A 26,940-nucleotide genomic window follows, 5' to 3' on the forward strand; every position below is an offset into this window, starting at 1 on the left:
TTAAATCTTAATGTCATGCCAAGTGTGTTTCATACTTTACTTCTTCTAAGAGAGTCCTAAGCATGTAGATCTTTGGGGATCCATTTTACTTTGTTTAATCCCATTACTGTGTTCCCACCCCAGAGCTAATCTCTGTCACTGCATCTGGTTTGTGTATTCCCGGGCATGTTGTTTTGTAGGTGCCATGTTTGTGCATCCACAGATAATATGCAGAGTTGTTCTGCAGGTGTCTGCAGGTGGAGGTCTATTTGGGTTGTGGTGTTTAGCCTTGAATGTTAGACTGCTGCGTAGCTATTGCGTTCTTGAGAGTGACTCTATTTATTCTTCCTCAGCTTGATTTAGGGCCTGTGGGTTGTTTCCAGAGTTCTCAGTATTGCAGAGCTGAGCGGCAGTGAATAGCTCCCGTGTCCCCTGAACAGTTGTGGTTCTCAGAGTGTGGTCCCAGGTCCAGCACCACTGGCTTCAGTCACCTGAAGACTTATTAGAAACGCAGATTCTTGAGCCCTGCCCTAGACTTCCTGAATCAGAAACTTTGCTTTTGAGGTCCTGAAATCTGGGTGTTAACAAGCACCCCAAGTGATTCTGATCCAAGCTACGGTCTGAGAAGCTGCTCTAGGATATATCTTGAAGTAAGATCTCTCAGTTTTAGGGTAAGAGACTCTTCAACTTGCTTTTAGTTTCAGTTTGATATAGAATGTGGTATTCCCTCATTGTTATTGTAGGAAAATTCCTTCTGTTTCACATTCTTTTCTAAAACCCGCTGTTTTAAGACTTTAATATTTTGGATTTCCAAAGCTGTGGGATAGAGTCTCATTGTATTTTTGTTTGTTTCTAAATTCTTGATTACTATTGAGATTGCACATATTTTTCTGAGGTTTGTTGACTTTTCTTATTTCCTTTTATGTTAATTACCTGTTCATATCCTTGGCTCATTTTTCTTTGGTTTATCAGTGGTTTTCTGATTAATTTATAATTATTTATATCAGTGTTTTTCTGATTAATTTACTGTTCTTTATATATTTGAGATACTAATCCTTGTCAACTATGACTTCTTTTGTAACCTATTTTATAGTGTCTATTGTCACCCATCTGTTTAAAAATGTTAATTTTAGTTAAAATTTAAAACCTACTTCATTTTGTTTTACAGTATTTTTAGTTTCGCTTTAGAACAACTTCTGTATCTTGATATGATAAAAGGTGCTGATTATTTTCTTCTAGAGGTTTTAAAGTTTGCATTTCATTGTTACGTACTTAATTATCTGGATTTATGTTCTGGGGTGTGGGATAAGATAGAGATCTACTTTTATTTTTCAGTATAGGTGATCTGTTTTCCTGGGTAAATCAATTTCTCATCAATCTGAAATATATCACCATATGTGTCTATTTTTCATACGGGTATGGGTCTGTTCCAGGGTTTTCTATTTTATTTCCTTGGCCTATTTATTAAAACTTTTGGTTATGATTCATAATCTTAATTATTGCATCTTCAAAACAGAATACTTGGTAGAGTATATCTCTCCATTGTTCTATCAGAAATTATTTTAATTATTCTAAGCCATTTACTTGTCCACATGAAAACTTTTTATTAAGTTTTCCAAAATGTGATTTGAGATTTTGATTCAAATCGTTTTGAATTTTTAGATTAATTAGTGGAAAACTTGTAGCTTTGTCACATTTACAAATATAGTATGTGTCCATATATTCAGGATTTCTTTTATGTTCTAGATAATGTTTATTGTTTTCTCCACTTGAATTTTGGGCATCTTTGATTAGATTTATACTTAGGAAAGCATCTTACAGTTTTATCTCCTAAAGAGGATTTACAAAACATCTTTTGCCTATTCTATCTGGTTACTACTCTGTATTATATACACTACCAAGTTTTTATTATTGATTTAGTGCCCAGCAATATTGGCAACTATATTAGTTTGTTAGTAGATTCTCTTGGATCTTCTATATGGGTCATTATTTTATCTGTGAAATAAATTTTATATCTTTGTTTTTATATTTTTATATTAATTTTGAAGTCTGTTAATTTTTTGTTGTACAGAAGGCGTTCTTTTTCATTTTCAGTTAGTACATTGACAACTGGGAGGAAGAAATTGGCCATCTGGTCTTTTGTGCTTATGTGAACAGGATTTCCCTGGTACTAGCGTTACCTCACTCTTCTGGAGGCAACATTATGTCCAAAATGATCTTAATGCCCAGAGATGATTTGTAAAGGAACTGAAAATGAAAGAAAAATTGGATATGGGTCTTTTTTTTTATTTTACTCATACTCTAATAATTACAGCTTGGACTTAAGTGCTTCTCTTTTCACACTTGCAGTGGAGTTTCTGGATACTCCTGTAAGAAGTTTGAAGCCTTAACCCCAAATCTGCTTTGGATATTTCTTTTAATAGCAAATATTTCTTGTATCTCTAGTTCCTAGCATTGTTATTGCTATATAGTAGGTAGTTTTGAGGGGATGAATGACATGTAAATTCTATGGCAGCTCATACCTTTTATTGTAAATAAGAATTTTGCAAACCTCTGGCACCATTTAATATGAAGTTGAATATAAGATTCCAAACAACCTGGAGAATTATTCAGAAAATTATGAGAAATGTATTTCACAGGCTTAACTATAGCAACCATTTATTAAAAGTACTGATGTAACAAGCCTATTAAGTGTTCCATGGATGTTGGCTCCTGACAGAATGGCATCTGCTCCGTATCTGTGTCATTGGAACAGTAGGGTGTATCTAACCTCCAGTGGAGATGTGTTTCCTGGTAGATGCTTTGCTGTTTTACTGAGAGATTATCCTCTGCTGATAATTCACATGCTATTTTATTCCTCAGATAATACAGTCTGGCTCAGTGTAAATAAAAGCAAATTGTCTTCTTTGAAATCATTAGGAAATTATTTCAAAAGGCAGTTATGTATAAATTTCCATGCCACCTACTGTTTAAATTAAGAGACTTTTGAAAGAAATTTCAGCCTCCTGCATCAATGTTTTCAACACAGTTTTCTATAATTATGAAATATATGTAGAAACAATAATTTCACAGCTTCACGAACCTATCATGATTGTGGTTCTTCTAGTAGATCCAAATATAATTGAATTTGAAATAAATGAAAACCTATCCTTTGAGTACTGCTTGAACTGTGGAAATGTATGATACCCAGGCACCGAGGGGGAGACATGGTGAGAAATTAACTAGCTCACCTCCATCTGCCACCAGCTGTGTGTTCTGCCACCAGAACACACAGCTGAGGACAAAGCACTGTGTTGTGGGCAGAAGACTCTGCATCCAACCTGGAGTATGAAAGATGCCCAAGATGAGGCCATCACCGCTTCTAGCATTCTGACCAGGGCAGGAAGTGCTGTGTCCTGTGGCAGATGGCTCTTTGCTTAGGCATCCTGGAGGGAACACGGGACATCAGGAGTGTTGGACTCCAGTCTTACTCCTGGAAGTTGCTGTCTTGCCCTAGGAAATTCGCTCACTTCTATGTCACCCTCAGATCCTTAATCTGTAAAGTGGCTTAGAATAGGGCCATATTCAGGGTCGTTTCTGAATCCACATTTAATTCAAAGCCTCAGCTTTGAATTTGACATGTTCATTTTTGCAAGTGTCTCGAAGTCTGGTATTGGCACTCGCTGGTCTAAGTCTGTGAGTGGTCACGGTCTTGGCATTATTTTATTTTATTTTTAAAAAATTTTTTTTTATTTATGATAGTCACAGAGAGAGAGAGAGAGAGAGGCAGAGACACAGGCAGAGGGAGAAGCAGGCTCCATGCACTGGGAGCCTGATGTGGGATTCGATCCCGGGTCTCCAGGATCGTGCCCTGGGCCAAAGGCAGGCGCCAAACCGCTGCGCCACCCAGGGATCCCCTTGGCATTATTTTATATTTTATTTGTTAGCATATATGATTGTTAAATCAGGGAAACCATCAAAGTACTTTTCCATTGTCACTGAGAATATTGGTCATCTGAATATCTGAACCAGATGTGAGAAAGGCAGCAACTGATTTCAGGAGTATGCTCCTTGTAATTTATGTTTATGTGTGTGCTGTGATACTTGAATGTGTGATGCCTATGAGGTTTATTGGTGTGGATTATTCCTCTTGCTCCCAGAACAGTTAAGTGACCGATATAATTCACTGGTCAGGGTTGTGCTGAGATTGGAGTGAAGGCCGGGGTGAAGTGTCACCCCCCTTTCCTTCGATGGAGGCTGGGGTGACCCAGGGATGAATTAATGCCAGTGGCATAGTTTTCTCTCCAGCTTGAGTGGCTCCATCCTGTACCAGTCCCTGAGTCACTGGTTGCTTGATTGACATACACAGCAAATAATGAGTAAGTCCCCAATAGGTAAGATTTGATGACTTTATGTGCATGATGAAGAGTATCTTTTGTGGATGATGCAGCACTCAGGCAGTGTCCATATCTCTGAGAAATAAAGTCTCATGGTTCCCGAATATCTCTTGGTTAGAAGAATAGATAAGTGTTGATCTAGTGGTTGCAAGAGAAACTATGATCATTTGTCAAGATGCTTTGATGCACATTTCTCACTCACTTCTGATTAAATTAATGTATTCCTTCCCACCAGGAGTTAGGAACAATAAAACGTAGCATTCAGGGATGGCAGTTAAACAATAGTCCTTTCAGTAAACATTTTACAATCATAAAATGATCAGTGTTATCTGTGTTTTGGGAGTTCATGGCACTTAATGACAAATGGTCAAGTCCTGCACTAACATCGATAGTTTGTCTAAATAAAGGCATCCTTTAAAATAAAGTACCTTGGATATGTTGTGGTTTGGTTCCAGACTACCATGATGAAGCAACTATTGCAATAAAGTGAGTCAAATGAATTTTTGGTTTCCCCGTGTATATAAAAGCTATGTTTGCACAATACTGTGGCCTATAAAGTGTGCATTAGCATTATGTCTCAAAAATGTCTTCATTAAAAAATACTTTATTGCTCAAAAATGCTAACCATCATCTGAGCTTCCAGTAAGTCGTAGTCCCTTTGCTGGTGGAGGGTCTTCCCTCCATGCTGATGGGGCAGGGTGTAGGTGCCTAAGTGGGGGTGGCTGTACCAGTTTCTTAAAACAAGACAACAAAGATGTGCGCCACATCTATCGAGTCTTCCTTTCCTGAGCAGCTTCTGTGCATCATGCAGTGCAGTTTGATAATGCTTTACCCACAGTAAACTTCTTTCAGAGTAGAGTCAATCCTCCCAAACCCTGCTGCGGTTTTATCAACTGATTTTATGTAATGTTCTAAATCCTTTGTTGTCATTTTAACAATCATCAAGGCATCCTCCCCAGGAGTAGATCCCATCTCAAGAAGACACTTTTTCTGCTCATCCCTAAGGAGCAACTCCTTGTTGGTTGGAGTTTGGTCAAGAGAACACAGCCATGCAATCTCATCCTCAGGCTCCACTTTCGGTTTTTGTTCTCTGGCTCCTTCCACCCTATCAGCAGTACTTGCCCCATCAAGCCTCGAATCCTCAGAGTCATCCATGAGGGCTGGAATCTACTTCTTCCAGACTCCTATTGGTGTTGATATTTTGACTCTTTTATGAATCATATATGATGCCATATTCCTAGAGGCATCTAGAGTGGTGAATCCTTTCTGGAAGGTTTTGCTTTCAATTTACTTTGCCCTGATCCATCAGGGGAATCATAACCTTGGTAGCTAGAGGCTTATTAACTGTATTTCTTAAATAGTAAGCTTGAAAGTTGAAATTATTCCTTTGTCAATGAATTGCAGAGTGGATGCCATGTTAGCAGGCATGAAAACAACATTCATCTCGTTGTCCATCTCCATCAGAGAGCTCTTGGGTGACCAGACACATTGTCAATGAGTAGTAATATTTTGAAAGGAATCTATTTTTTTTAAACAAAAGTTCTCAACACTGTGCTTAAAATATTCAGTAAACCATGTCATAAGCAGATGTACTGTCATCCAGGCTGTATTGTTCCATTTATAGTGTGCAGACAGAGTAGATTTAGCATCATCCTGAAGGCTCCTCGGATGCTCAGAATGGTAGGTGGGCATTGGCTTCCACTTAAGATTCACTAGCTGCATTAGCCTCTAACAGGAGAGTCAGCCTGTCCTTTGAGGCTTTGGAGCTGGGTATTGACATCTCTTTGGCTATGAAACTCCTAGATGGCATCTTCTTTGGGCTACACTAAAAATCTGTTGTTGAGTGTAGCCACTTTCCTGAATTCTCTGAGCTAGAGCTTCTGGAGCACCTGCTGCAGCATCTCCATCAGCACCTGCTGCTTCACCTTGTGCTTTTATGTGATGGAGGTGGCTTCTTCCCTCAGTCCTCAACAACCACCCTCTGCTGCCTTCAGACTTTCTTTCTGCAGCCTCCTCCCCTCTGTCAGCCTTCACAGAAGACAGTGAGAGCCTTGCTCTGGGTGAGGTTTTGCCTTAAGTTATGTTGAATTCCATCCAGACTATTCAGGCTTTCTCCATATTGGCAATAAATCTGTTTCCCTTTCTTATCCACCTGTTCACCAGACTAGCGCTTTTAATTTCCTTCAAGAACTCTTCCTATGCATTCACAGCCTGGCCAGCTGTTTGGCACAAGAGCTTCGCTTTCAGCCTGTCTCTGCTTTCAACATACCTTCCCCACTAAGCTAATTGTTTCCAGCTCTTGATTTAAAGTGAGAGACGTGAGACTCTTCTTTCCCCTGAACACCTAGAGGCTGGTGTAGGGTTATTAATTGGCTTGATTTCTACATTTTTGTGTCTACAGGGGATAGGGAACCTGAGGGTGGAGAAGTCCGAACACAGACATGTATTGATTAAATTGGCTGCCATATGGATGCTGTTTGTGGTGCCCCAAACCAATTAATGACAGAACAGCAAAGATCACTGATCATCACAGCAAATATATCATAATGATAAAGTTTGAAATATTGTACCTGTTACTAAAAATGTGGTGTAGGGACATGAAGTGAACAAATGTTGTTGGGAATATGGTACTGAGAGACTCACTCAACACAGGGTTGCCACAAATCTTCAACTCACTAAAAAAGCAACATCTAGAAAGCGTGATATATCAAACAATCAAGTAAGGGCCTGTAGTAAGGCATTTTAAAATAAAAGTTAGTATTTCCATTAGCCAGTAGTCTTGTCACTTATGATGAGACAGATGATACACTGTGTGTCTTAACACTTCTTTCCTTTTTTAAAATTTTAAATTGTATTCCCGGATATAGGAAAATCGGAAAGTGGATTTGGGAACCTCAAATATAAACTTGCTGAAAATCTGCATCTTTTGCAGATAGAGATGCCTGGCATCCATTCTCACATCCAGAATTTGGCAGCTTTCAATCCTCCCCTGGGGGGCGAGGCCCGGCTCCCTCTGAGGTCCCCGTAACCAGAGGAGCCACTTCAAGGCACCATGTTAGCTTTTGCCCTCAATTCGCGTGCTGCTTTAATCTCTGCCTCCGCTCGCTCGGTATATGGAAATTTCCCTCTGTGGATCTTCCTGCCGTCCCTGTTGGAGGCCGGGTAATGCAGAAGGGCGCCCGGGAGTTATTACTGCTCCTAAATGCTGAGCTCATGCTCCTAGCCTAATGCTTTTATATTAGATTCTGGCTATTCAGATTGATTTTAAGATTGTGCACTGAAGTTAGACTTTGGGAGACTTGTCTTGATTTGCACTGTCTGTTCTCCGTCCAGACTCCTTTTAAGCTTCACACTTCTCTGCATTGATCTGATGCTGCGATATGCCTCAGGCCAGGTCCAGGTTGGGTGCACTGCGTGAGTGCTGCAGTCCACAACCGTGCACCTGAGTCTGTGGCCCTGGCTGGCCACACTGGCTCAGCCCCTCCGGCACACGCTCTTGTGTGTTTACTCGTGGGGAATGATGCGGTCCGTGGTTAAGTGGGGCTTTGTGATCGTGGTAACAGCATGCCCACCTTGACCTCGTCCTCTGTCTGCAAAGCCTGCTGCCCGTGTGCTTCCTGTGTCTTTGGTCTATGCCCCCGGGGAGTGGCTTTCACTGCTCCTTCCACCAACTCCATGTGTGTGCCCGTGTCCTCTCGGGGAGAGGTGCATCTCTGTGCACACGGTGCGAGTGGCTGTCTAATTTGACCCCTTAAAATAATGGGCTAAACATTCCTGGTCATGCTTGTTCCACCTGCAATTACAGCTGGTGAAGGGAAGTTTACAGGGGCGGAACCCTCCAGACCACTTATCCTCATGGGTCTCTTCTTAATTTTTATATAGAATCAAACCATAGGACCTTAGGATAGTATTTGGGCATATGTAATATTTATTTGATTCCTTTGTTTTGGGCCCAGGGCAGAATCCACTCCGTCGGCAGCACTGTTCGTCCCCTTGGTGGAAAGTGCTCCGTCTCTATTGTTTCCAGCTGGAAGGGGTCCTTAAACGTCGCCCCAGAGCCTCGCCGCACCTGCCCTAACCTGTGGTGCCGATGCTGAGCCCCGGCCTTGTCTTGCCCACCAGCTCTGATTCCCTGTCCTGCCATCTGTTCACCAGAGGTGGCCCCGGGTGCTCCAGGCTGTGTCACAGCTGTGAGGACGGACGCCTTAGAGAGGGTGTCTGCCTTAGGGAGGGGGTCTTCCTCCTCGGGGAGGGGGAGGTCCTTGGCCTTAGGGAGATGGGGATGTCCTCTGCCTCAGGGAGGGTCCGCCACAAGCTGGAGGCATTTAACTTCTCAGTCCTTGTCTCCTGGTTCAGTACTTTAGTTTTTAGTCCTCGGCCAAGTAAGGTGGTCGCCCGCCCACTCATCTTCTGATAAGCCCTGTTCTCTGAAAGCAGCTTTGTCTGGGGGTTCCAATGGGGCTTGTGTGCACAAGATTGCGGCACTCACAGTGGCTCCTCTTATTTATGTATGAGGAAATGGAGTTTTACTAGTACAGCCCGTCTGCCCGGGTGCAGGTAACCAGCTGTGACGTTCTTGGGGAGCCCCTTGTAGGTTCTGTTGATCAGGACCATGGACTCGAAGTACTTTTTCCAGCCATCGTTAACTGTGGAAATCAAATTAATAAATCCTGCTCATTTCCAGCATGTGCTGCTTCCTTCTATGAATTCACCTCGCATTTGCTAGTCGTCAGTGTCCTGGATCTGAACCTTGTCCTACGAGGCTTTGGGAGGAACCTGTGCAGGATGAATTTCCCCTGTTGCTTCGTTGTGCTGAGGTGCAGGTCCCCAGTCTGGAAGTCTCTGCTGTTGTGATTGCTTCTCCACACGTTGTCTCATCTCCCTCTGCCACGTTCCTGGATCAGACTGAGCAAAAGCAGGAGTGAAGCATTTCTGCCGTTGTGTCCTCCTTTCATCTGTGGATTGTTAACTCTGTGACTCCAATTTCTATACTGTTTACCTGCTGTCAACATTGATAAAGTGACAATTGAGTTCTGGGTTCAAAGGCAGAATTGCAAATTAGATTTTATCTTATCTACCAGGGCTGGGTTTGTTTCCTGGGAGAGAAACACCGTATTTTCTCTGTATGTTTCCCATGTGCAAAACCTTGTTTTGTTCTGTTGTTTTTGGAGTTTTATGTTGGACTGTGTGGAATTCCAGTATGTATAATGATAAAACAGCATGCTTCTAATAGTTTTCATTAGCAAACATGAGCTCCTAAGCTCCGATTTTCCTCATTTGGTGGGAAGGAGGAGGAACAGCTGGAGGAGGGAAGTCTGAGGTCAGCCTCTAAGGAGTAAACAGATGCTGAGTCTCATAACGTTACTTCATTTTGATATCCAAACTGTGTGACAGCAAAAGGATGGTATTTTTATTTATGTCACATGGATTTTTCTGTTGTAAATTCAGACTGAACCTGGTGACAGTGATCTTTAGTGCTATACACAAATCTGCAGAGTTTTAGATGTGGGCTGTGATGATGATGAATAAATCATGCTGATACGGGCTGTATTTTAGTATTATTTATGTGAGATGCTATCTTGCCTTATCATCCATGCTTTATGTTGGGGTGGCTGTCTCAGACTTTTCAGCCTGGAATCTGTCCACGCTGGTTTCTCCTGGGGGAAAATGAAGCTTTGATTATTTCTGTTTTTGAATGAATTTCTAAGATGTGAGCCCAGCATTATTTAAGTAAATGGTACATTTTGCTGTTTAGTTATTTATTTAGAACATATTTACTCCCTTGTGACACTTGTATTGATTTCATACTCATGTCAAAAAGGCAGTTAGCATCTGGCAAGATAGTTTTGACATTTTATTTTTAAAATTTCTTATGAATTTTATCCATGATGCATCAGTTGCTTCAAATGTGAATACGTATAAATTATTTAAAGGCGTTAGTTTTCAAGATGGTTATGTGCTTTATTTCCAGCTAGTTTAAAAAGATTTTCATATTTTTTTCCTTTTATTATTTATTTTTAGGGAGTACAACTAACCGTAAGGATACCACAAGAAACAGGCATTTAGGAGAAAGAAAATGGTTTTTGCTGTCCTGGAAGCCATTATTTTGTGTGTCTTAAGGCCTGACACACATGATTGCATGTTCATGGGACTTACCCCTTAAGATGTAGGTGACACTGCCCACTGAGGGCTGCCAGTGGGTGTGCCTGCGGGACCCTTGCTCTTGGAAGGCCACGTATTTCTGTTCTGATGTTCGATTCAGAAAGTCTAGTAACCGTGACTCTGTAAGACGTTTACCTACAGAAAGATGAACCATCTCACTCATTTTATGATCTCCATGAAGCATTGTGGCTTGGAGCAGGTGCCCATCTTCACGGCCCTATGACCCATGGTGCTCTGAGTTAGCTTCAGGGCACAGGAGCAGGAGACAGTCAAGATTGGGCACCATGGTGGGTAATCTGAAAAATGTGCTGTGGTTTCTAAGGATGATTTTTTTTTTTTTTTTTTTGCATCTAAGGATGATTTTAAAGAAAGGCTCCAGAAATAGGGCAACTGTTAGCCTCCTTGGATATCCACTGCTCCCTGAGGGCGCTGTGTTTCTGCACATCAGGTACACGGTCAGCTTACCGTCTTGTAATCGTCTGTCTGTGAGTGGCTGTCCCTGTTCTGGGTGGAACGCATGCTTATCTGATGCCATCCGAGTCGGGAAGCCCTAGAGAGCAGATCCTTGCAGACTAGATGTGTCGGGCCTGGAAAAAATGCTCAGATGGGGGTTTCACATAGCTTTCTGCCATTATGCCTCCTGGTGCTTCAGGTCCTCTGTGGTCAAGGTGACATAGGAGAACTTGAAGAAATGGAATTTCCCCCTTGGGGAGGTTTTGATTACCATTTGTTCTGACTTTGGTCAACAGGAAAGGTTGCCTGGTCTCTCTGCAGACATCCTTGTCAACCGACCGAGCACACACTCAAAGCCAGTGACGGCCCCACCCACACCTGCCGTCCCAGGTCCCACTGGTGGCTGGCATCCCCTTCTCTACTGCAAGGGCCCATTGATACCTCCTCTTCTTGCTGTATGTGTGTGCAGCTTTGCACAGTCCTAGGCCCTTTTATTATTTTTGCCTTTTGTTTGTAATAAGCCACCCCAACTAGTGCCTTTGAGCTTGGGGGTCCGTGAACCTCTCTGTTATTGTTGACTGCTGTTTCCCTGAAGCCCTCAGAGTGGCCGCAGCGCCGGGCAGGACTGCTGTGCCCCTCCCAGCTACGCACTGCTTACCATCAGGGAAGTGACACCTCCCTGTGCCCTGCCCCAGCACATTTGTTCCTCGGGTCTTTCTTGCTCATGGAGGTAGTGCTACAGGTTTGCTTCTTTAGCAAAAGAACATGCCCTCTCTATCTGCACTCTGAGAGCTTGAAAGTACAGTAATTAAAATAGATGCTCAATTTTGCTCTGTGGAAAGGCATAGCCAGTCACCATGCGTCACAACAAAGAAAACCACATCTCCAGTGCGGGGTTTTTAATTATGCCAAGACCTCCCATCTCTTCCCAGGCTGGTGGCAGGATAAAGCTGAACTTAATAAACTGTAATAAGAAAACTAAAAGCCTCCTTTGTCTTCATAACGAATACGCACACGTCGTTTTGAATCGAAGCTGGAATGTGAAGGGCCGACAGCTGGCCAGGAGGCTGCGGTGTACGCAAGGTCGGTCAGGAATCTGGGTCAGCCTGTCTGGATGCCGGCGCCGGGGGTGGGGTGGGGGTGGCCATGTCCCTGACGCCAGGCTGCTCCCGCGCAGGGGGCTGATAACACAGTATGGAGTGGGCTTCTGGCAGTTTCCTCTGTGGCGCCAGCCCAGGGGATGTCATCGCTGATTTACAGAAGGGCGACCTGGCGTGGAAGGCGCACTTCTGGTCCCGCTTTGATTCCTCCCTGTGTGCATGACCAGCTTGTGTCCTCACAACTGTTGCTTCCCTAGGACGCTGTCTCTGGCTTCCTTCGCCCGACATCACCCTGGTTTTCCTTCTTGTGTGGCTGTGTCTTTGTTGGTTTTCCCCAAACGCACATCTTCGTTTCAGGGTTTCCCGGCCTCTGGCTGCCTCGGGTGGGCTCCCGGAGCTGCCGTGACCTTTACCACTTGGGTTGTTACTGCCATGGGTGGAGCCCCAGAGCCGTGGGCCCCTCCCACTGTCCTCAGACCCAGGCCCCAAACCTGCTGTGCATTGTCTGTCCCTCTGCCCTGAAGATGCAGCTGCCCCCTGCCCCGCCCCCGTGTGATGCCCAGGCCCAGGCCGTGCCCTGGGAGGGAGACCAGCGTGTCCTCCCCGTTCCCTGCCCCGCACTCCTGCTGGGTGTCGTCTTCGCTATACGGACATTCCTTATCTCTGCTGTTGTTCCACCCCATGCGGTGGATTGTTCATGTCCTTCCCCGTGGAAGCAGGATCCTCCGGTCTCCCTGGACTCGGGCCACAGAGCAGCTCCGGAGCCGCCATGTCCCCCACCTGGACTAACCCGTCTGCCTCCTGCACGCCTTCTCATCTCGGTACACACCCCGGCTTCTTCCTGGGTTTCTCTCCCTCGCTGCCGCAACATCCTGCTGTTTCAGGGTTGTTCTGTGGTATCTGACAGGGTGATCCCCTCTTCCTGATGTGCTGCTTCATCCGGACAAGTTTTATTTTTATTTTATTTTATTTTATTTTATTTTATTTTATTTTATTTTATTTTCTTTAATTTTATTTATTTAATTTTATTTATTTTATTTATTTAATTTTATTTATCTTATTAATTTAATTTTACTTTAATTTTATTTATTTTATTTTATTTTATTTTATTTATTTTCTTTAATTTTATTTCTTTAATTTTATTAATTTTATTAATTTAATTTATTTTATTTTATTTTATTTTATTTTTATTTTATTTTTTTATTTATGATAGTCACAGAGAGAGAGAGAGAGAGGCGCAGAGACATAGGCAGAGGGAGAAGCAGGCTCCATGCACCGGGAGCCTGATGTGGGATTCGATCCCGGGTCTCCAGGATCGCGCCCTGGGCCAAAGGCAGGCGCCAAACCGCTGCGCCATCCAGGGATCCCTATTTATTTTATTTTAATTTAATTTTACTTTAATTTAATTTAATTTATTTTATTTTTTTATTTTATTTTATTTTACTTAATTTAATTTAACTTAATTTTATTATTTTCGGGTAAGTTTTAAAATCATGTTTCCAGTTTCTTTTTTTTAATTTTTTTTTAATTTTTTTATTTATTTATGATAGAGAGAGAGAGAGAGAGGGGCAGAGACACAGGCAGAGGGAGAAGCAGGCTCCATGCACTGGGAGCCCGACGTGGGATTTGATCCCGGGTCTCCAGGATCGTGCCCTGGGCCAAAGGCAGGTGCTAAACCGCTGCGCCACCCAGGGATCCCTCCAGTTTCTGCAGTGTCACATTTGGAATATGATGGCACTGTGTTGGGTTTGCAGACCCCCAGTGTCGGGTCTGTCCCCTCGTGGGCGACACGTCTGCTTTCACTCGAACATGCGTCGGATAGGTCATCTCCCTTAGTACTGCATTCACTGTCCTCGCAGCCCAGCTTGTGCTGTTCTGGGGAACCACTGCAGGTGGGAAGTGTGTGTGGCTTCCACGCGGTTTCTTCCTGCTCTGGCCGGTTCAGTACACGTGGCTTCGTGACACATGGTCACCTTTACTGTTTCCACATCACAGAATCTCCTTCCTGTTTTCTGCAGTTTCGCCCCCAATGTCACATGTTCTGTGTTCCTATCTCGACTCTCTGTTTATTTTGGGGGCCCTCACATTGGTTTTTATTTTTTAATGCAATCTGAGTCGTCCCCTTTCTTGGTGATTTTTTCCTATTTAATGTAGCCTGTGTTTTGTGTTATTCTTGTTTAAACTTATTTTATTGCTTAAAAACTCAAAAAATTTTTGCATACCTTGTGAGTTTTATGTGCTTTCTTCTCGTTCTTCCCCAGAAATGTAAAGGAATTCATTCTGCTGCTTAAAATTCTATTTTAAATAATATGTTGATATCCTTACTTCTTGATCATTCAATTTCAAATCAACCATTAGGAATTATTATCCTCACACTTGTAACTATGACTCAACTATCCTTCTACCCCAGGACTGTTTCTCTCTTTAAAATAAAAACAAGGCTTTATTGAGATATTATTCACACAATTCACCCACTGAAGTTTTTAACCCAGTGACTTTTACCATATGCAATGATCACCATGGCAAATTTTAGAACATCCTGTCCTCTGAAGGGAGACTCTGCATGAGCCGTCACCCTTGTGCTCCCGCCCCTGCCCCCTCCCCCCATTCCTGGGCATTTCCCATAGGTGCCGTCCTAGGACACATGGGCTTTCGTGACTGGACTTTGTCACTTAGCAAAATCTTCCCAAGGTTGAGTTTGTCATGTTGTAACAGGTGCCAGAACTCTGTCCCTTTCAAAATTTTGTATTTCTCTTAATTTTGGAAAACTTAAAACCTATTCTTATTGTGGCAGAATGTATGTGATGTGCCCTCTACCATCTTTACCATTATACCCATCTCTAAGTGTGCACCTCCAGGGCATTAAGTATGTTCACGTTACTCTACAGCCATCCCCACCAGCCATCTCTAAATCTTTTCTGTCATCTGTTCACGCCAAACCCAGAGTCAGGAAGTTTACTGCTACGTGTCCTCCTAAGGGGTGTGTGGACTGAGCCCTCATCCATCCTGAGCCTGGTGTGAGATCAGGGCTGCCCTTTGTTCACTGGCACGTGGATGGTCTTGGCTCTCTTGTTGGAAATGAGCTGCCCATAAAACATGTGGGGTGACTTCTGGATTCCCAGTGGTGTCACGCTGCTGCCTCTGTGCCCCTGTCCCAGGCTGGTTCTTACTGCTTGGCAGCGCATCTACAATTCCGCACATGAGTCCTTCCACCTTTGGGATTGTTTTGACTGCCCTGGGTCCCTTGCAATCCCATGTAAATCTTAGAACCACCTTTGCTCATTTCCACAAAAAAGTTAGGTTCCTGAGAGGTGTTGAATTTGTAGCTTGGTTTGGGGACTCCTGCCTCCCTAGCAGTGTGACATCTTCTGCCTCATGAGCGTGGAATGTCTTCTCATTTTTAGGTTTTTAATTTTCACAATATTTTATAGTTTTCAGAGTATACATTTTTTCACTTTTTATGTTAAGTTTATTCCAAAGTATCTTATTCTATTTGATATAGTTGTGAACGGAATTTTTTTTTATAAATTTATTTTTTATTGGTGTTCAATTTGCCAACATATAGAATAACACCCAGTGCTCATCCCATCAAGTGCCCACCTCAGTGGCGGGGGGTGGGGGTGACTAGTGATGGGCACTGAGGAATTGTTTCTTTAGTTTTATTTACATATTGTTCAAGTGTATAGAATTATAATTTTTTTAGATTGATCTTGTGTCCTTCGACTTTGCTGAACTCATTTAGTCTCATTGTTTGCAGTGGATTCCTAAGACTATTTTATACATGGATCATGTGTTAGAGGGCAGAGGAGGGACAGTAAAGTCTCCCCATAAACTGGGAAGCAGTTTGAGACTGGGACAGTGAAGCCAGCCACTCCGTTCAGTTCTCACAGAGTTTTTTCAGAGTAACAGCCAACGGGGGATGGGGTAGAGGATGACCTGTGGCAGCTGCGTAGATACTCTCTATACAATCTAGAGCTTAGTCCAAATATTTTGTAGTGAAAGGACACACAGAAGGGCATTGTCGTGAGATCAGAGGGTTTCAGAAGCACCTTCAAGGGCTTGCATCACCCGAGTGTCAGCTAACCTTCCGTTGGATCTCGTGGCCCACCTGTGCGTCGGCAGGGGGAGGAGTACTGTGTTACCTCTAACAGATCCGTGGGAGGCCAGCCACGCCTCCCCCATCCTGGCCTGGGCAGGCACTTCTGAGGCGTGTGGAACTGGAACACGTAGCCCCAGGAGAGGCCGTAGAGCAAACGGGAACGAGATGGCGGGCCAAGGATGGAGTCGGTATTGGCAGCATTCCCGCAGTCATGTCATCAGCACGTAGGGCTGGCTTTACCTCTTCTTCCTTTCCAGTCTAGGTGCCTTTGTTTTCATTGCCTAAGTGTCCCGGGTAGGACCCCCAGTACAGTGTGAATGGAGGGCGTGAGAGCCCACAGCTTTGTCTTGCTCTGATCTCAGGGAGAAGGCCGTATTTCACAGTAAGTATGAAGTTAGCTGAGAGTTTTGGGTTTTTTTTTTTTTTTTTCAGATACCTCTTAACACTTTGAGAAAGGCTGCATCTATTCCTGGTTTCTTGAATGTTTTTATCAAGTTATTAATAAAAAACTGAGTTCATTTTTCCACTATCATATCAAGGATATTTGTACATATATTCGTCAGAGCTATTACTTCTTTGCCTTGTTTTCTTGTAATGTGTTTGGTTTCAGTACCGGGGTTACAGTGGCCTTGTAAGATGAGTTGGGCAGCATTCCCTTCTGTGTGTGTGTATGTGTGTTTGGAATGATGTGTGAAGAATTGGTATTAATTCTTAATGTTCTGGCAGAATTCAGAGAAGCCATCTGAGCCTGGGCATTTCTTTGTGGATACCTTTGATTACTAATTCACTGTCTTCACTGCTTTCTTTTGGAGGCAGATTTGATAGTTTGTCTTTCTAGTAATTTGTCCAATTTTTTTCTAAGTTATGTAATTTGTTGGCCTACACATGTTCATTGTATTCCTTCATTATAATTCTCTTTATTTCCATAGGTCTGTAGGGTCTGTAGCACTCCCCCAAGCTTCATTTCTGATTCTGGTCATTTGACCCTTCTCTTTTTCTTTTGATCATCAGGACTAAGGATTTGTTGATTTTGTTGATCTTGTCCAAGAACTAGCTTTTGGTTTTATTTTCCACTTTTGTTTCTATATTCTCTGTTTCATAAATTTTTGCTTCAGTCTCTATTATTTTCCTCTCTTCTTGTTTTAGGTGTGATTAGCTCTTTTTTCAGTGTTTTATGTTGGAAGGTTACCTTACTTATTTGAGTTCTTTCTTTTTTCTGAGTCTAGGCATTAACTGCTATACATTTCCCTCTAAACACTGTAGTAGCTGCACCCTGTAAATTTTAGTATATATGTCTTCATTTTCATTAATCTCAAAGTATTTTATGATTTCCTTTTGGATTTGTTCATTGTTCCATTGGCTTATTGGGAGCACATTGTTTAATTGCCACATATTTGTGTTTCCCAGTTTTTTTTATTGGCTTTTAATTTCATTCCATTGCAGTTAAATAACATAATTTACACGATTTCTCTCCTTTTACATTCGTCGAACTTGGTTTTATGACTTAGCCTATGGTCTCTCCTGGGGAGTGTTGCATGTGCGCTTGAGCAGATGGTATGTTCTGTTGACGTCCTTGGGTGGAAAGTTGTGCAGATGTCAGCTGGGTTAGCTGCCTTGGAGTGTCCATTGTTGATCGTCTGTCCATTTGTTCTGCCCATTGCTGAGAGTGAGGTGTTGAAGGCTCCAACTGTTGTCGTCAAATGTCTCCCTTCATTTTCCTTCATTCTTGTGTCTTGGATTTTGGTGTTCTGTTCTTAAAGTACATATATATTTATAGCTGTTACATGTTTCTGATGGATTGATCCTTCTGTGGTTATCAGATGTCCCTTTTTATCTCTGATAACACTGGCTTCTCAGTCTGTTTTCTCTAATATCCGCATAGGCATGCTTAACTTTCTTGCGGTTGCCATTTGCTTGGTATTGTTTCCATCCTTTCACTTCCAGTCTGTTGTATCTTTGAGTCTCCAGAGTGTCTCCTCTACTACCATTAAGTAGGATCATGGTTTGTTGTTTTTAATCCCCTCTGACAAACTCTGCCTTTGTTTTGGTGGTTTGGTCCATTCACATTTAATATTATTGACATAGTTGGTATTTCATCTGCCATTCCACTTTTTGTTTCCATCTGTCTCAAGTCTTTTATGTTCCTCTCCTTCTCATTGCTTTTCCTTCGAATTATGTGAATAGTTTCTAACGTGTTTTAATTTCTTAAGTATTTTTTTCCACTATGTATTTATTAGTTTTTTTTTTTTTTTGGTTGCTCTAGGATCTACCATGTACACACTACTCTGTTAGAATCAGCTTTAGATCTATGCAATAACTTAGTTTGGTTTCTGTTTTTCCGGGAAAGTTATTATTTGCCTTCACTGTTGAGGACTAATGGCTGCATATTGGATTATTGATTTTTTTTTTTTTTTGAGTACTTTCAATATGTTGTCCCTCTGACTTCTGGCCTCTGTCATTTCTGCTGAGAAACCAGATGTTAATCTTACTGGGTTTCTCTTATAAGTAAGGCGTTTCTCTCTTTTGGCTTTCATGATTTTCTCCTTGTCTTTGACCTTCTGCATCTTAACACTCGTGTGTCTGTTTGTGGATCTCTTTGAATTTACCCTGCTGAGTTTGTTGAGTTCTTCCCAGAAACGTAGGTTGTTGTTTCTCAAGAAGTTTGGGAAGTGATTATTTCTTTGAATGTCTTTTCTCTTCCTCTCATTTCTTTCTGGTTGTCCTGTTACGCATATGTTTGTAGGCTTGGTGGTATCTCAGCTTTCCGAGGCTGTCACTCTGTGTTCTTCAGCTCTATCGCTTATCTTTGAGTTTGTTTATTCTTTCCTCCATCAGTTCAGAGCTACTGTTGTGCTCTTAAAGTTAGTTTATATTTTCATTATTTTACTTTTTAGCACTAGAATTTCTATTTAAAAAGATAATTTCTCTTTATTCCTGTTCTGTATTTGTCCCATTGTATATGTCCCATTGTATATGTCCCATCATATCTTCCTTTACTTCTTTAATCATGGTTTTCCATTAGTTCCACTATGTTTATAGTGGGTATGTTACTGAGAGATCTTAAACATTCATGCACATAGGTGAGTTAACAAGGCACAGAGTATTTAATGTGTTTATTAACTGGATTGTGGTAATCATCTCACAAGTATATGTGTATATCAAATCATCATGTTGAATACCTTAAATATATACAGTTTTAGTTGTCATTTATTGCTCAGTAAAGCTTAAAAAAATAGAGTAAGGGGCTTCCGGTGTCCTTACTGACCAAATCTATCAAAGTTATGTGTTAAAAAAAAAACTTGAGTGTTTAATAATTTAACTTAATATATTTTACCTGACATAAATAACATCTGAATACATTGTATGTAGGATCCCAGAGGAAATCTAGGTGTGTTTCTGTTTGGGCTTGGCCAATGGATTCACCGAGGGGATTCTCTGTTCTCATCCAGAGAACATAAATCGTGTCCCCCTTGGCTGCTGGGTGGAGAACTCTCTGCTCTCCCAGGAGTCATTTGCAAAGTCTGCTTACAGGATGGTCAGCCCCTGAGGTGGTGGCTGTTCTGTTGTTTGAATGGAGTGCTCAGGGATGGAGATCCAGGCACCTGGTGCTGCCCATCAGTATACTTCCTTGCTTTTCCCTGTCAGCACTCACCTGCACTGTCAGGGGCTTTATCCCCAGTTTGGGTTTGTCCTGTGAGGACCTCTTCCTGCCCCTAAGAACAGCTGTGCTATTTGTTGACACAGAACCTGGTCCTTGGGCCCCTGTGGTTACTTACTCCTTTCATCTCTCCCATCTTGTCTTTGAGGTCATTCCTTGGGGGTCAGACCTTTGCCAATCGGTTTAGTTACATTAGACACGACCTCCTCCCCAACTGTCCCCTTCCTAATCTTTCATTTTCCTCCTTGACAAAATTCCAAACCTGAGCTGATTCCATAATGAATCTTCTCCTTACCTGAAAGATGATTTCTGCCAATGAGAACCTTATATCCTTGCAGAGAACTTTGAGGAAAACCCAGCCTCCCACCCAGGGGTCTCCACTTAGCGCCCACGTTCCCAGCACCCTGTCTCTCCCTGTGCTGGGATTCTGCATCTCTGCTCCTTCCTCAGCTTCCCCTGCCTGCTTCCTTATGCATTTACTCTCTGCAAGCAGCACGCTTTCGTGTTTTGCACATAGGTCGTCGGGTGTCGGAGGAAAGCCATCTGTGTCTTTGTCCTCTCTGCATTTACCTCCTTGGCTCTCTGGGAGGCTGAGGCTTCGAAGCATCCTGCCTGCCAGGGGTTCTTCTGCTCACTGTGTTCTTGACTTCTTCCCCTTCTATTCCCTTTGACCTCATTCCATCAGCTTTGTTCTCTGTCTTCACCCCTCTCAATGGGAATATGACCATGTCCACTTAGCCAGGTTCCATGCTTCTGTTCTTCCCTCCCAAGCTCCTGGTGCTCCACATTTGCTGCCAGATCCATGCCCCTCAGGTGTGTATCTGCCTGGGTTCTGTGTGCAGCCCTGTCACGGGTGCTCTGGATCGTGTCCAGACTTGGGAAGGACTCTGTCCCTGGTGACTGTCGTGTGTAATCACTCCACAGACTTGGTGACATCAGTCATGCTGGTGACTTCATGTAGGGGCCCCTGCTGACAGACCTTTCCTCCCCTCTTGTGGAACAGCTCCTCCCTCATTGGCTCAGCACAGGTGTGATTTCCTCTGAGAAATTCCTGCCTCCTACCAGCGCCTCTTCAGGCATAGCTGTGATGCTCTGAATGCTACTCTGGAACAGCATGCATGCTGTTAATTTGTAGGATTTGTAGCTGGTCACACCATGTCCTCTCTAATTGGACAGCCAGCTTTTTATGCAGGACCTTCACCGTGGCACGGGCTCGGGGGTGCTCAGTAAGTGGTTTAATAAATGAGTAAGAGCCATCCACCTCCATTTTGCAGAGCTAAAGCGATAAAGCTAAAGAACTTGCAAAAATTACATGCAGTGTGACTTACGGTAATAAATATAATCTTACATATTTTAAAGTAGAATATTCCTTTTTAAAACAATTCAGCAAAGTTGTACAATCGAGAATGAGGATTTTTACTTTTCAGAAAATTAATAGACAATCTTTATTTCAGCTATAAAACTCTCTCCAGTGATAATAGGTCTACATGGGCTTTACGTGACCATGAATCTCATTTGCCCTTAGTTTTATATAAGACACTTGTCCCCTATAAGTTGGCTGATAGAATACTTCACCAGGTATCTAATTTCTCTTCTTTTCCCCGTTTCTCAGATTATTATATTTTGAAAGCACAACTGCATCTTCCTACTTCTCTTCCCTGAGTTTATTCAGCAGCAATGTTTGAATTATTCTCATACGAAAGCTCACCATGGTGTGTGTAATACGTAGTATTTAAGATCATTACCTGTTTTTTGCCCATTCTGGGCAGTAAGATCTTGATGTCATAGTCAAGTAACATCCTCCAGTCCAGAAAGTTTCCTGTAATGGTTAAGATGGTTCCTTCCTGGAGAAATCAGTGAAGGCAGTCAGAGACATTTAGCATGAGAAACACCTACCTGCGTGTGTGTGTGTGTGTGTGTGTGCACGCAGACATATATGTGCTTATGTGTACAGCTCTGACCTGACCCTGCCTGTGGCAGACGGGGTATGAGACTCAGGAGATTTAGTTAATTCACTTAGCTTGTTACCAAAAGCAGTGGACACCCCTATTGAATGATTCCTGTCCCTGGCTTTGTTCTCTCCGCCCCTTGCAGCTGATACTTCTGGGATGTTGTTTTGCCCTGTCAACGTCTCTTTCTCAGTCTGTTTAAGAATAATTGCTCAGAAGTGATGCTATGAGTTGAGTTTTGTAGACAGCAGTGCTGAGGTTTGCTCCTTCCATATTCTTAGCAATGGCATGGTTGTGTTACATGTCCTCTTCAGTCTCCATCTCTGTCTGTTGCTGTGTTACGAGCTGACTGTGAGTAGTGTAGACCATGCTGATAGGGTGGATCCATTCTGCTCATTTCTGTAGGAAGAAGAGCTTTCCAGCTGGGGTCTAGGCAGAATCCTGTTTCCACCATCAGGCAAGCCCTAATGGCGTTGCCCTCGCCTGCCCTGAGGGCTCTCTTGTAGCAGCTTGGGGCTGCTCCCTCACCTCCCACAGACTCGCTGTTGGGCGTCGTGCCGGTGTGTAATGAGCCAGAGCCAGGCAGAGCTGGCTTAGGACACTGCAGAGGTCACCACATTTCCATCACTCGGCTGCACAGAAGTTTAGAGTAACGATCCAGAGATGTTTAGTTTCTGATAGAAACATTTAAGGAAAGTTACCTGACTTTAAGCAGTAACAGAGTTCATCCCATATCAGAGTAGAAGTCTTTTGTGCAGGACTTTAAAAAGTCCTCAATATGCTAATTATCACGAGTCACCAAGGTGAGCATGTGATTGGTATTTAGTATTCCTTCATCTTCTTTGATCCTGAAACTCTCTCTTCCCTCAAGGAAATAGAATTTGGAAAACACAGTTCTAGACTAATGGAAGATCACAAATAGGAGTCCCCTCAAATTCTTTCTTCTTATTGCAGTGTAGTTGACGTACAGTATAGTGTTAGTATCTGGTGTAGGACAGAGTGATTCATCATGTCTGTACGTCTCCTGGTGCTCGTCACAACAGGTGTGCTCCTTCATCCCCATCACCTGATTCCCATTCCCCCACCTACCTCCCCTCTAGAGTTAAAAGTCTCTTTATCTCTCTATTTTTAAGAAATTTTACTTGAGAGAGAGAGAAGGCATGCATGCATGTGTGCATGTGAGCAGTGGGTAAGAGTGAAGGGAGAGTGAGAAGCAGACTACCCCTCCCTGAGCAGGGAGCCCAACATAGGACTTTGATCCCAGGACCCTGAGATGACCTGAGCTGAAGGCACTTAAATGACTGAGCCACCCAGGTGCCCCTGTTTATATCCCCTTTTTGATTTTATTTCTTAAATTCTACATAGGAGTGAAATCATATGGTATTTGTCTTTCTCTGACTTATTTTACTTAACATAATACCCTCTAGGTCCATCGATGTCATTGAAAATGGCAAAATGTCATTCTTTGTGATGACTGAGTCATGTTCCATTGTGTATAGACCACATCTTTATCCATTCATCAGTCCATGGGCACTTGGGACGCTTCTGTGTCTTGGCTCTTGTGAATAACACTGCAGTAAACCTCGAGGTGCAAGTATCTTTTAAGTTAGTGTCTTGTTTTCTTTGGATAAATCCCTTTCCTGCCTTACTTCTCTACTCAGCCCCATTTTTTTTTTCTCAGCCCCATTTAAGGTCATGTTTCTTCCCGGGGTCTGGTGAAGGGGTCTTCCCTACTCTATCCATGTGTCGCCCAGCCCACTGTCCATATCCCACGTGGAGGAACTCGAGCCTGGGGACTAGTCAGGACAGACCCAGGACTTACATCCTGCCCACACACTCCCTGAGTCCTTGTTGCAAGATGCACACTTGGTTGTCAGGTCTCAGGGTTTTCAAAGCCTCTCTGTCTCTGTGGGATGGAACCTAAACTCTGAGATCCTGGAACTCTGCTCTGCACAAGCCTCTGGGCCCACGCCTTCCCTCCTGTGAGCACACTGTGTCCACCCTTGACCAACCTGCTGCACCCCTGTCTGTTTTGTCCTTGCCCTGGACTCGGAGCCCCAGGGCTCCTTCTGCCTGGCCTCTCCCCTCGGACTTTCTCCAAGGAGGCCTCTGAGTCGCCTTCCTGTCCCTGTGCTTCTCTGTGCATTTCTTCCCTCTTCTGTTCTGCTGCTGTCATGCCTGCAGGTCTGCTCCCCTCCCTCCCCACGACGCACTACTTCTGGGGAGAGGCTTGGGGTGTCTGCCGTCACTCCCTCCAGCCCAGAGCTGCCCTTCAAATGCTCAAGGAAGAATTTGTGTTTTTTTGCAGGTATGAGAAAGGCAGGACACAGCCCGCCGGGGGCTGCATCTGGTTACGGGCATGAGGCCTTTGTGATGAAGGAGTCAAGGAGGGTGTTCCATCCTGGCTTAATTTGGAAAAAAAAATTCCATAGAAAAGTGAAGAAAGGTTACTGGTGGGGTTGAGAATCTGAGTGTCCAAAAGGTCAGGTAGTGCAGGGAATTTAAATGGTGCCGCTGTTAATCCAGTGTGTGTAGGACAGAGAAACCCCAGGAACCTCCCTGGTCGCCCATGACTGTTTCCTCTGGGGGCATCCGTTCTCCCCAGGGGTCAGGACTGCAGGCAGGCTGGCAGGTGGACACTCCTGCCAAATGCAGGCATCTGCTGGGGCCACAAAGGAGAGGGAAGTCCCCGGCCTTGGGGACCCACAGCAGGGTGCACATCGGACTCCTCTACACACGTGTCTCCATCCCCAAGCGGGCGTGGGATGGGTGGTGCTAAGCATGTGGCGGTTCTGGGGGACACAGCAGGCTGCGGTGGCCTGGGAGTGTCTAACATACACGACAAAGTGCTCCGAAGACAAGAGTCTCACCACAAAGGGAATTTGAAATAAAAGGCAGCATGGTCCAGGCCGCCTGGGAGCCAGGGAGGGGAATGTGCTGGGGGCTCCACCGTGGGGCCGCAGGTGCACAAGGTTGTGTGGTGTGCGTGGGGGGCAGCACACGGGACGGTGCGTGAGTGCTCACAGGTGCTGCCACAGGATGGCTGCTGTCGAAACCCAGCAAGAAGCAGGTGTAGGCGAGGCCGTGGGGGAAGGAGCCCTCACACCTGTGGCTGGTGCACGTCCCTCAGGAGGTAAACATTGGACTAGCATATGACCTAGAATTTCATTTCCAACCCCAAATGCTGGAGGCAGGGATGCAGGCCGTCGTTATCACCGTGCTCACTGCTGCCAGGAGGTGGTGTGTTGTGAGGTGTTCACGCGGATCTGGGGGCCAAGAAGCCACTGTGTACACACATGCACAACATACGTTCATGTATCTGTCTTGTTGCCCAGCCGGTTGTGTTCCTCCATAGAGCCCCAACTAATACGACATTTCTCTGTTGAATAGAATGGAAGAAAAATGGTCTGGAATCACCTTGAAGGATTGTTTCATGTGTTTTAACTGTGCCAAGATGATCGATTAAAAGAACATGCACTTGTGATTTATCTCAGTTACGTATGCTCTGTGCACTCAAATTTTCTTACACTGCAAATAAATTTAATTAAATTTAATTAAATGGATGGAACCAATATGCACCCTTGTCTACAGTAGAGAAGTAATGTGAGGGCAGAGGGTGTTGGTAATAGCTGGTCCCACGGTCCTGGGCGAGGACCTGCTGTCCAGGCGCTGCCCCGGTGCCAGCCCCCAGCCCCGGGAAGCGGTGGCAGGAGCCTTCTAGCAGGAGTCAGCCCTCCAGGCGGGACGCTGTGGCTCAGGACCGAGTCCACCTGCCCTCTCATCTGTCTGTGCATTCATGAGCTCTCCGCTCTTCGTGAAAATGTGTACAGAGCCAGCTCCGTGCTCGGTGCTCTAGCTCTGCGAGGCTGCTGGGTGACACAGGGCCATCTCCCCCGGGGCCTCCCCCTGGCGGTCTGCCAGGCCCGCAGCACGCCTTTTCATGGTCCCAGCACTCATTCTGAGACGTCAGAGCTCCCCTCAGCAGGTACTAAGAGGAGGATTCCTCTGTCCCCGCGGAGTGCTAGCGCTGCTGTGTTGGGAGACGTGGCCTCAGGTGAGGGCCTGGTCGTGGTAGTAAAGCTTCTTGCTTCTCCATGCAGGGGCGGAGGCTGTGCTTCTCCCCACAGGTACGGTCATAGGACTTCAGCTTTGCATCAAAACAGTGACAGCAGAAACCCCTCGTTTCTTGTGGGAGAAGCCTGGGCACCAGTCAGTGTGAGTGCTGGCTCCTTGCCCCCAGGGATCGCAGCGGGTGCTCCATATGGTGGGTGCCCCGGATGGCAAGTGCCCCAGACAGCAGGTGCCCTGGATGGTGGGTGCCCCAGATGGCAGGTGTTCCAGAAGGCAGGTGCCCTGGATGGCGGGTGCCCCGGATAGTAGGTGCTCCAGACCGTGGGCGCTTTGTGTGTCCTGCCTGAGACGGACTGTCACAAGGTGGGGCCACAGTGAGAGCAGGTGTGTGGTGTGGACATGCCAGGCCCGGGCCAGCCCTGCCATTGTGCCCTGTCCCAGCTGTGGGTCTGCCCACAGCCACAGAGTTCCTGCTGGTCAGACATCCTGCTGCAGAGGGTGTCCTTGGGAGGCCCCCATGCTGCTTGGGGGCAGCAGGGAAGAGCCCATGCCAGACACAGCCGACCCTGCTGCCCTCAGTGCGTGATGGGCCATGGCATGGACTGGGCTAACAGGGTAGGACCTGGGAAGTTCACTGTTACTCCTGTTTGCGTGAGTCTGCGGACCCCTCCCCCCACATGCCAAGCACAGCTGTGGGCACAGTGGTCACCATAGGACCCCACCGACAGTCCAGCCTCCACGGAGCTCCTGCTCCTGCCGCGTAGCCAGAGAGCACAGAGCCGTCAGACTGACTGCGAGGGAATGTGGTGAAGGACCAGGTGCAGAGCCAGAGCAGAGCGTTGCTGGGAAGTGGGGGAGGCTCTCGGAAGAGGAAGCTTCTGTGGGAACCTGAAGTGAGCCACTGAGAGGAGAGCGTGCCAGCAGAGGGCAGCCCGTGCAAGGGCCCTGTGGTGTGCTCGGCAGCTGGAAGAACAATAAAGGGCTGGGGTGGCCAGGGCCCTCGAGTGGGGCTGAGGTCAGGAGCTCCTGCCACACAGCTTGGGGACTTTGGGGAGTTTAGGGACTGGGTTACACAGGGCCATCTGCCCCGGGC

The 26,940-nt window shown here is 44.8% G+C and overlaps 1 protein-coding gene across 5 annotated transcripts in view; it reads left to right on the forward strand.

Annotated features, from left to right (window-relative positions):
* The window catches only part of DLGAP2 (DLG associated protein 2), a 693,430-nt gene that overhangs the window by 119,296 nt on the left and 547,194 nt on the right, over window positions 1-26,940 (forward strand). The window lies entirely within an intron of this gene.

Source organism: Canis lupus, chromosome 37 (assembly GCF_011100685.1).
Source record: "Canis lupus familiaris isolate Mischka breed German Shepherd chromosome 37, alternate assembly UU_Cfam_GSD_1.0, whole genome shotgun sequence".
Taxonomy (NCBI): Eukaryota; Metazoa; Chordata; class Mammalia; order Carnivora; family Canidae; genus Canis; species Canis lupus.